This window comes from Gallus gallus, chromosome 3 (genome assembly GCF_016699485.2).
Source record: "Gallus gallus isolate bGalGal1 chromosome 3, bGalGal1.mat.broiler.GRCg7b, whole genome shotgun sequence".
NCBI lineage: Eukaryota > Metazoa > Chordata > Aves > Galliformes > Phasianidae > Gallus > Gallus gallus.
The window spans coordinates 17856953-17864324 of record NC_052534.1 but is presented as its reverse complement, the minus strand read 5'-3'; the positions used below and the strand labels follow the sequence as shown (position 1 = coordinate 17864324).

General features: G+C 40.5%; 1 long non-coding RNA gene across 1 annotated transcript in view; it reads right to left on the bottom strand.

The window, feature by feature from the left end:
- Positions 1–202: 202 nt before the first annotated feature.
- LOC121110265 overlaps positions 203–7372 on the bottom strand; it is an 85353-nt gene continuing 78183 nt past the window's right edge. The window contains exon 4 of the long non-coding RNA XR_005859004.2: positions 203–6953. This is a non-coding gene — a long non-coding RNA (uncharacterized LOC121110265). The remainder of the gene's footprint in view (positions 6954–7372) is intronic.

Sequence of the window (7372 nt, the reverse complement as noted above, 5' to 3'; positions counted from 1 at the left end):
GTTCAAAGATTAGAAGTCTTTCCACGCTGCTTTATTGATTACTTAGAAGCAGTCTGATATATTTAACTAAAAATCAATAGGAAAAATAAAGGAGTGCCTATTTGACTCAGAGGAAGAATTTCATTCATGGGATAAAAGAGCCTAATGAGCCAATTCAGCATTCAAAGAGAGCTATTAGTGATGAAGGAATGAAGTGATTTTGTAACAAAACGATGAGCACGGAGCGCAGATGGAGGAAATCATGTTTTGTAAATTCAGAATCCAGATTTATTTTTTTTTTAATCTGTAAATACTTCATTGGTATGCTTCTCTGCAATACTTGGCATGTTTTAGGGTCTCATTCACGACCTTTTTTTTTCCCCAAACGTGGCACCTGCAAAAATATGCCTCAAGTCAGTAAAAGAACTTGCACTCAGTTAGAGATCACTCCCTCATATTGGCATGCTCAGTACATCCTCTGAAGAGAGTCAACATCTGGGGGGTCTTTAGTGCTGCCCTCAACAAAATAAACAACTGAAGGAGGCCATGGACTGACACAGCTATAATTTGCAGCTCCTTCTTGACGGAAACTGATTTTAAGAACCACTGTGCAATAGCTAAATTTCTATCCTGAGAGTAGGGTCAGGGTGGGGACTGACCAAACAGGACTCTGTCCTTCCAGTGTGACACAGGTGAGTAGGAGATGACGTGAGGACTGACATTTCACACGGCAGTAACCAGTAAACTCAACCAAGCACCAGGCAAAGATCCTATAGAAGGTTTCCTTTTGGCTCTCAGCAATACCCATTGGTCAGACTAGATGATCAAAAGTCTTTTCCAGCCTTAATGATTCCATATGTTCAGGCACCACCACATTGTTTGGGGGGGTGGAAACAAATAACAAGAGGACATTGTAGGTACTTCTTGAACATCCACATCATTATTGTGCCTTTTTATAAGCCACCAACTTGCTCTGATAGAAAACCAACCCAATCCAGTAATACTGACTCATTTACTGTTTGGTTGAATAGATCAGATACTAATTAACAACTAGATCCTCTAAGCAGAAATGCCAACACAACATAGCTCAACACATAGTGGGGATATGTGCTGACTAAGAGAACACGAAGGCTTTCATAAAAGAAATTCATAGCTGGCTTTCCAGGGCTCCTAAACCTGAGATCTGAATGCAGATGTGCTGAATAGAACAGTGGTCCTGATATGAAGAACTTGGTGTAACTAAACTACTTTTGCTATGAGGCCATTATTGCAGCTCTCGGGAGCTATTTTGATACCTGCAATTATAGTTGCCCAACACATGCTATTAGAAGATGCTGCTCTTGGTTGCAAATCCACAGGACTTTATCAGAGTGGATAGCGCTTGGTGTCCACAACTAGCATGACTGTTACATGAGGAAAGAGTTACACAGACTAACGATCACTCTCAGCTCAACCACATACGTATATCGCTAAGCTGGCCAAAATCAGGATGCACAGCCACAGTCTCCTCTACCCATGTCAACTCTGGAATGAGAGACCTGCAAGAATATAGTATGGCTCTGCCCAACATTAGCCAGTATAGGAAGGGAAGCAGTTCAGCAGAAAGAAAGTTCAGAAAGAGAGAATATCCTCATTTCACCACCTGATAAGGCTTGAAAAAAAAAAAAAAAAAAAAAAGGTCTGGCTCAAATTATCATATTTTCTTCAGGCAACTAACAAACTCCAAGCAACATTTAGTTTAGACCTAACTACTCGAAAGGTTTACACCTCAGAATCATTTTCTTCTTCAGCAAGATCAGTGCAGAAATCTCCTCCTTTCTCAATTCCTGGCAGACCTTAACCCCAGGCTGCTCCCCACAGCCCCACTGCATTTCACAGTGTCACTCACCAAAAGCTGCATCAAAGCAAAAGAGTGGGGCAAACTGGATTACCAAAATGCCCAGATCAAGAAACCTCCTTGATCAGCATGAAAGGAAGTGGTTGCTGGAACAGGTAGAGAAGTTGTAGCTAGGGGAGAGGCAGCTGGCTTCTGGAAGAGACAGAACAAAATGGGGAAACACCCCCTGGGCAAAAGAAGAAGAGGCAGTATTATTTTTGTTTTTCAGCAGGGGTGCAAGAATTTACCATGCTCATTAGAGAATGGAAGCAGAGAGATGGTTTAATGAAATAAACAAAATAAATAAGCCTCCTTTACACCTAGGTATTTATGTCTCTTTGCAGATGCCTGGTGGTTCTTTCCCTGGCACAGTGGATGCCCTGTCTGGAGCACTGGTGACACATTTTGGGACAAGCATGTCCTAGCTGTCTGGATTCAAATGATTCTTTTGGGAGGACATCAATTATGACTGCTATGTGACTGCATTTACCATTTGAGCACAGCTTGGCTTTGCCTGGAGTTTTGTGATCTGCAGAATTTTTGCTTCTGGTGATGATATACTTTGACTTTTCTCCTTTTAATCATATGTATGCAGAAGTTGCATGGCCATGGAATGAAAGAAAAGTCCTTTCAAGGAAAAGCAACTCATTAAAAGACAAAAAACAAAAAGGTAAGCTTCCACAATGGAGAGAGATCATCAGCTAATTTCCCCAGGGATCTATACTGATATTCAGTGTGCTCACAAATAACTGGCAAAAGGTGAGAAAGTTTACTTCTGATAAAAAATTACTTGAGACAATAAGAATGAGGGTAGATTAGGAAGAATTGCTAAGAAGCCATCGAATACCGAGGGACTGGGCAACAGAATGGCAGATGAATGATAATGTAAGCAATGTTTCATATGGAAAAAAAATCATAGGTTCACATAGGAAACTATGGATTCAAACCTGATAATTATCAGTCAGAAATTACAGTTTGGCATTAGGATTTTAAGTTCCATTTAAACGGAAAGTCAGTAAGAGTCAAAATAGCAAAAATAAAACAGAAGAAAAAATAATGTATATCAAAAAGACATGAACAACAAAGAAAACCTAATTATCTGAGTATGAAATCTACGGCTCTTCCACATCTTCAGTACAGAGCATGGTTCTTTTTCCATAATCTGAAAAAAAAGCTGGGTTAGAACAAAAACATTCAGAGAAAGCTAACTACAATGACCATGGCTACAGAATAGCTTGCATACAAGGAACTATCTCCATACAGTCGTTGTTATGAAAGGGGGCCATTTTAGTGCAGGTGAGACAGTAATCCACAAATCAAGAGCGGCTAGAATCAGATAGGTAGGCATCAATTGTGTACTATCTGCTCCGATACAAAAATCAATGGCCATAAAATGAAGCTAGAAGAAGCCAACCTGAAGGTAGAGGAGATGGCTGGCAAGCTAACACAACAGGTAGTCAGCCTGCAGAATTACTCGACAAAAGATGTTGCTGCAAAAGGTTTAGAAGGGCTCCAAGTACTTGGGCCCAAGCAAGTACCTGGAAGAGAGATCTACTGAAGAGAAAAAGTACTTGCAATGCTTTCCACTTTTTCATTCTTTCATGTGCCTCTCCTCCAAGCTGCTGCCAGCAGCAAGCATTGGCAGACAACAGTGAGGCAGATACCCTTTGTTCTGACACGGTATTGCTGTGCCTTGGTACATCTCCTGTCTTCTTTCCCGTACTTTTGCTGGACGACATGGTATAAGCTGTCTGTTTGCTTCTGGATGGATCAGATCTCCTATTTTTATACACACTAATGAATAAAAATTGAAATGCTTTCAAAAGCTCATCTTCCACACTGCAAGGACTGCACCACAGGCCCAGGAGTGACTTTACCTCCTGCCTGGAATATCTGGCAAACCGTTTTGTGAGCTGATGATGATGAACTCGTTTTCCCAAGAAACAGGAGCTTGCCATTTCTTTGTCCAGTAGGAAACTCATACAGAATATGTTTAAGCTTGCAAGAGAAAGTGAGAAAATTGAACTTGGAAATCAAAGGATTCCTACCTAGATTAGAAAAGCCATCTGAGCCAGTAGGCACACACAGTGGAAAAATTAAAAGACTGTCTATCTGTGAAGAGGTTTTACCTAAACCTCATGAAGAATTTTCTTAGTACAAGAATGACCATACTGCTTCCCTGTGAATAGGATTAAACAAACCTTTGCCCACTGAGGAAGCTGGACAGATATTCAAGGGTAAAGAACATGAAGACTGGTAGAGGAACATCAATGCCAGTTTTTCAACTTTACATCTGAGTGTGAAAGGGCTGCTATTGGAAATAAATGAATGACTCAACAGCGGTCAAGCATCTTTCAGTAGGATTCTGCAATGCAAAATTAAAGTCAAAATGTTGGCAGAGGTCTACTTGGATAGTGTCATATCAGGATACATCAAATAAATCGTCTTACCTTCACCTTCAAGCTCTGATTGTGATTGGCCTAACAGGGAATTAGTGAAACATTTTTATCTGCTGACTTATTTATTACTGAAACACTCTTGTTATAGTCTTTGAAATGTTGTTCACAGTTCTAGCCATTTTCTGACTTAAATTCAGTGACATTCCTGCAAAAACATTCAGAAGTAAATGGCCATAATATGTTCTGCAGACATAGGAAATACCCTGAGGAGGGAGTTAATGGGAATGAACATAATAATGCTCTTTGAGGAGAGTGAGATGTGGTATATATTTTATCTTAAAGGATTTCAACTGAATCCCTAAAGGTTCTTTATGTGGGAAAAGTTTTTCTGTTTAAGTGAAAGTCTGGTTGAATTTGAAAGGGCACTCTCATTTTGTTTTCTTCCTCCAAAAAAGGTGTTGATAGATTTGTTCTTTGCTATTGTGGTTTGGGTTTTTGTAGGATTTTCATGGATGTTGTCTATGTGTTTTGTCTACTGCTTTACTCAGAGTGCATCAGATGAACTCTATTGCTCATGTCTTTCTTCATAATTAGCCACAAGCCAAGGTAAGATAGCTACCTTCAGATTTGAAGTGCCTTACTTAATGCCCCAAATATTGTCCCATTACACCTAGGTAACCGCTGACAAGAAACAAGGAGCTACAAATTTCAGTCTTGAACACATGATCTGCCCAGTGGCTTTCACCAGCTTTTTTTCAGGCATTTATCTTAGCATAGGTTTTTTGTCCAGCCAACCATTTCAACTTCCTGACCATCGGTGGTTTCCACAGTGAAAAATACAGAAGTTCAAAAAAGAAGCATCTGGCTTAGAAACATATTCACCAGTTCCAAACAGGCAGAAGTGAGCACAGCGCTGCCCACACACTCAGCAGCTTGTGTGAACATGCTGGGGATGCAGTATAAAACAAGACCTGCATTCCTTTGGGCTGATTTGTCTTGTCTTTTCCATTAGTTTCAACTCTCTAGTTAGGGACACAAAGCAAGAAACCTTGGCATGTTAACAAGCCAATTTCAAATTCCCTTGTCTAGGTTGGTATCACTCACCTCTGAGGCAAAGCTATGATCACAAGGCACCAAGATTGGCCCTGTGCCAGACATAATGTAGAACATTTCTATTTCTCCAAACCAGTAAGTCTCATCACTGTGAGAACAGAGAGAGGAACTTTTCTCCAAGAACCAATGGGCAATGCTTTTCTAAGAAGCAGAACATCCACAGTGTTTTGCAGGCCTTCACAGAGTGTCTGTATCAAGCACCCAATTGCTGCTTTCTTGCCCTGTATCTAAACCATTTCCTCCACGACTTCCATGTTGCCTGATGTTTCAATAGAGGCTGCGATGAGCCTCAGCATGAAGGGCACAAAGCTCACGGAACAGGAACAGAGGCTGATTATGCTCTCATTCGAGTGAAAACAGAGCAGAAATCTACTCTCTGATCTACATGCCCTTGGGTCAGACTGAATGTAACCAAATCCCTCCTTCAACTGGTACAGGAGAGAGGTTATGATATATTCCTGTGGGGTTCCAGAGATGGTAGGCTCCTTTAGCTCTCCACGTACATTCACAAGGTAAGGTAATGCGTGCTGTTGAATAAACCTCAACATGCAAAACTTACTGACTGTACTGCGATGTACTGACATGTTTTCTCAGCACATTCTTGTGCCCATCAAGCAAAAATGGTGGAAGGAAGAGAAAAAGATTTTGTAGAATACTTTCTAGTCCCATACTAAATACACAGAAGCTTTAGTTTTGTGCAATAACTACACCTTAGCAGAAGCAGCACTGAGCCCCACAGCAAGTATGTTTCATCCAGCTCCAATTAAAATACTAGGAGTTTATCACCCACTGAACTCACTGTGCTTCAAGCAAAACCTCTCACAAGGCTGCAAAACAAATCTAAGATCTCAACGATATATTGTAAAACTCTTTTATGACTAGTCATACCTTGCCACTGTGAAAAGTTTCTGCATTGCTTCTGTGATCAGCTGTCAGGTAGATGAGAGGCTTGAAACTTCATCAGGATCAGCGGTTTAATTTATTTCTCAAATTTTGCAAAGAGTTGTGAAGAAGTTGGAGCCATTCTTCAAGCTGAGTACACTTCAAAAGCAAAGCTGCAAACTTTTTCTACCCTTGTAACTTTGAGAAAGGAAAATCCAATCCCTTTAAAAAGACCAAGTGCTACAATTCATGCTCCAAGCTTCTCAGATGGCTTTAGTGCTAATTGCAATAGGCAGATCAAGAGCTCATTGTTAGGAAATAGTTTTGTAAAGGTCATTTCATCTCAGAAGTAAACCATGAAAATTTAATGTTAGATTTTTTTTATAGTTTCATTTGGTGACTTTTTATAGCACTTGCCCATCATTTTGCTGTTTTCTGCAGCATAATAATTACACATCATAATCATAAACTGATGATTAAATGTACAGAGGGCCAAACACCGTCAGCAGCTAAGCTTAGCATAGGGAAGGGAAGAAAGCTCTTCCTCAACGCTGGATGTTGAATATGTTTCTAGCTCTGTCCTGCAATATGGTAGGAGCAGGGATCCACCAGGTTCATCAAGTACGCTTCTGCATAGGGAGTTTCTCTTTCAGTCCAGGCTAAGGGCAGCACACCCAGAAGTGTTTGCATGTACACTGTAATCACTGAAATGAGCAACCACCGAGAAGCTTCTTTGTCATTTCTTACCAGTTAAAGAAGAGTATCAGAGTAAGTGATGGAAGGTAGAGCTACACAGTTAAAGAAAAAAGTAAGACTAAGTTCATATGAATTAAGCAAATTATCTTTTCTCAGAAATTATATTTCTTTCACTGCCAGTAAGCTGTTAGAATGCAAGCCCTTCTTCAATTATCTGATAAAAAAAACATGAGACTTCAAAACATCAGCTGCAGGTGCTGCTACTTGACTTTTCATTATTAAGCCAGAGGCCTTGACAGGCAGCCTGGGGTTTTCAGTACAGGCTGATTCCACCAGTGGAGACACCTGGCCATGTGTTGCAGTGTGAGCACAGCATTTACACCAATGGTTCAGATCGTAAGTCAGAAGCAGGGCTTGCTCCTCTTGC